Raw genomic sequence first — 4,030 nt, forward strand, 5'->3', positions numbered from 1 at the left:
GTATCTTGTCAGATGGAATACACAGGAATCAAACTGACTACATCTGTGAAAAGAGATGCTGAGAAGCTCAATATCATCAGTCAGAACAAGGCCAGGAGTGGATTTCGGAACAGACCATCAGTTGCTCATATGCAAGTTGAAGCTGAAGAAAATTAAAACACATCCACGAGACCAAAGTAAGACCTTGGGTATATCCCACCTGAATTTAGAGGCCATCTCAAGAGTAGACTTGACACATTGAACACTAATGACTGAAGACCAGACTAGTTGTAGAATGACATCAAGGATATCATACATGAAGAAAGCAAAAGGTCATTAAAAAGACAGGAAAGAAAGAAAAGACCAAAATAGATGTCAGGAGAGACTCTGAAACTTGCTCTTGAATGTAGAGGAGCTAAAGTGAATGGAAGAATGATGAAGTTAATGAGTTGAACAGAAGATTTCAAAGTGCAGCTCCAGAAGACAAAGTAAAGTATTATAATAAAATGTGCAAAAGACCTAGAGCTAGAAAAAAGGGAAGAACACGCTCGTCATTTCTCAAGCTAAAAGAGCTGAAGAAAAAATTCAAGCCTCAAGTTGCAATTGAATGGCTCAGGAAGCATCAAAAGAAGATGGAAGGAATACACAGAGTCAGTGTACCAAAAAGAACTGGTAGATGTTCAACCATTTCAGGAGGTAGCATATAATCAAGAAACAAAGGTCTTGAAGGAAGAAGTTGAAGCTGTACTGAAGGTACTGATGAAAAACAAAGCTCCAGGAACTGGAATTAAGATGTTTCAACACACAAATGCAACACTGGAAGCACTCACTTGTCTACGCCAAGAAATTTGGAAGACAGCTACCTGGCCAACTGACTGGGAGAGATCAATATTTGTGCCCATTCCAAAGAAAGGTGATCCAACGGAAAGTGGAAATTATCAAGCAATATCGTTAATATCACATGCAAGTAAAATTTTGCTGAAGATAATGCAAAAATTATTGCAACAGAATTTCAAGCTGGATTGAGAAGAGGACGTGAAACTATGGATATCATTGCTAAAGTCAGATGGATCTTGAATGAACACAGAGAATACGAGAAAGATGTTTACCTGTGTTTTATTGACTATGCAAAGGCATTCAACTGTGTGGATCATAACAAATTATGGATAACATTGAGAAGAATGGGAATTCCAGAACACTAAATTGTGCTCATGCAGAACCCATACATAGACAAAGAGGGAATAGTTCCAACAGAACAAGGGGATACTGCGTGGTTTAAAATCAGGAAATGTGTGCATAAGCGTTTTGCCCTTTCACCATACTTATTCAATCTGTATGCTGAGTAAATAATCCAAGAAGCTGAAGTATACGAAGAAGAATGAGACATCAGTATTAGAGGAGGACTCATTACTAACAACCAATATGCAGATGACAACATTGCTTGCCAAAAGTGAAGAGGATTTGAAGCATTTACTGATGAAAATCAAAGACTACAGCCTTCATTATGGATTACACATCTACATAAACAAAACAAAAATTTTCATAACTGGACCAATAAGCAACATCATGATAAACAGAGAAAAGATTGAAGTTGTCAAGAATTTCATTTTACTCGGATCCACAATCAAAGCCCATGGAAGCAGCAGTCAAGAAATCAAATGACACATTTCATTGGCAAATCTGCTGCAAAGACCTGTTTAAAGTGTTAAAAATCAAAGATGTCACTTTGAGGACTAAGGTGTGCCTGACCCAAGCCATAGTATTTTCAATCTCTTGATATATATGGGAAAGCCGGATAACGAATAAGGAAGACCGAAAAAGAATTGATGCCTTTGAATAATGGTTTTGGCACAGAACATTGAATATACTGTGGACGGCCAGAAGAACAAACAATCTGTCCTGGAAGAAGTATAGCCAGAATGCTCATTAAAAGGGAGGATGGCGAGACTTTGTCTTACGTATGTTAGATGTGTTATCAGGAGGGACCAGTCCCTGGAGAAGGACATCATGTTTGTTAAAGGGTCAGTGAAAAAGAGGAAGACCTTCAACGAGATGGATTGACACAGTGGCTGCAACAATGGGCTCGGACATAGCAATATTTGTGAGGATGGTGCAGGAATAGGTAGTGTTTTATTCTGTTGTACATTGGGTAGCTATGAGTCAGAACTGTTTCAATGGCACCGAACAACAACAGTAAGTGTATAATAGACATGCATTAATATATATTATAGAAAATATTCTTGGAATAAAGTAAAATGAGCAGGTGTTTTCAGTAAAATCTATTCAGAAAACCTCGTGCTGCTTTTGACAGACTATTTACTGATACAAGCATTAATACAACTTTTGAGTCTGCAGGATTTCTTTTGTGGTATCGGACTTTCACGTGTTTTTATTCTTGTTCATGAGCTCAACTTCTGATAAAGTTATCTTTCCATAGAAATTTTCTCTTTTGTGTGATCTGAGTGGGAATCTGCTTTAAGGGAGCAGTGTGAGACACCTAGAAATCCCATTTTTGTTCATATTCAGGCCGATGTTTTCCACACAAATTGGATAGTACTTGTTGGGCTACACCTACAACCTTGACACAAGGTCAGAGTTCCTATCTTCCAAAGATAACTTTGATATGGGGCAGGCAGCTTGTGATTGGCAAATATGCAACTCAACCAGCTGGCCGAGATTCAGGAACAGGAAGTATTTGTCCATGCTTCCAGCTTCCTGCAGAGAGTTCTGCTCTTGACTCCAGCAGCACTGGGGCTGGTGGCCTCCATTTCTACAATGAAGTAGGCATTAAAAGCACAGCTTCCAATCTCTGTTATATGTTACATTGCTATTTCCCACACTTTGAAAATTCCCACTGCTGCTTGTGGATTCATCTATACATTTTTACTTAATATTCTCTGAATATTTTATCCCCCAATTTTAATATATTTGGAATAAGAGATAGGAATTAATGCACATGCTCAATCGTCCACCTTGACTCAGAAGTTTTAATACCACTTTTATCTTGGAGATACATAAATCTTAACAGCATGTGATTCACAGAATCTTTTGAATTACTCTTTGATTTTTAGCATTTGATAAGTTTCAAAAAGGGTCTCATAAATCCCTCGCCTTTTTGCCAGCCTTCTCCATCCACAACCTCCAAACTTAATGTTTAACTTAGATGAAATAGTGAAAGACTTAACCAAAAAGGCTGATTTTGTTCACTTCATTTTGTGTTTAAGTTTAATTACAGCCTCAGCTTTGCAATAAATATCTATATACAATAACACTGCATATATGCCCTCATTTCTTTAACTAGGAAAAGTACTAAAACTTAACAGTGACCTCTTGCATCGAGAGAATTTGGAAAGTAGCACATATCTCAAAATGAAATAGCACTTAGAAAGCTTTTTTTTTCCTGCCTCAGAAAATCTTATAGTACTTTCAAAGTCATATATATATCTAATACAATTTAAATACTCTTGTCCACAAGGAATTGGAAATCTAACAGTTGAATTATGTTGAGCAGCAAGAGAGAGAAGCATGGACCTCTGGGGAAATGGGCTCAGTGAGCCTGAAATAGGCAGAAAGCTGATTATAAGTTGGGCAAGCTGATTGCATGGCACCTTGACTAGGTGGCATGAATATATCTGCTTTTAAAGTAGTTTCCCCAACTATTACAGTTCAGTTGATTCTCTCAAAACTTAACTTGTTTGAGATGCTGTGAGGGCTGGGTCAGAATTTGGATTACTGTCTGATTTAATTGCTTAAAGTTTTCCTCTGATGATAAAGAGAAAAAATATTTTTTGGCCTAACACCTTTACCAGTCAAATACATTAGCAGAGCACCTACTGTTGGAAAAGTGCAATATTAATTAATCCCAATTTCTCTCTTACTAGCTTTTCCCATTCTGGATTTGTCTTTGATCCAGGACAGTTTGCTTCTTAAAGACTGTGACTTCCAGTAAGTGCCTGGTGAGTCAATTCCTAGGTTTTGGCTAAGGATTCTAACAATAGTACCACTATTCCTTAGATACAGACCAGATCCCTACCTGCTGTGATATCAGAAA

The sequence above is a fragment of the Trichechus manatus genome, unplaced genomic scaffold (genome assembly GCF_000243295.1).
Source record: "Trichechus manatus latirostris isolate Lorelei unplaced genomic scaffold, TriManLat1.0 scaffold00269, whole genome shotgun sequence".
In the NCBI taxonomy this organism is placed as follows: domain Eukaryota; kingdom Metazoa; phylum Chordata; class Mammalia; order Sirenia; family Trichechidae; genus Trichechus; species Trichechus manatus.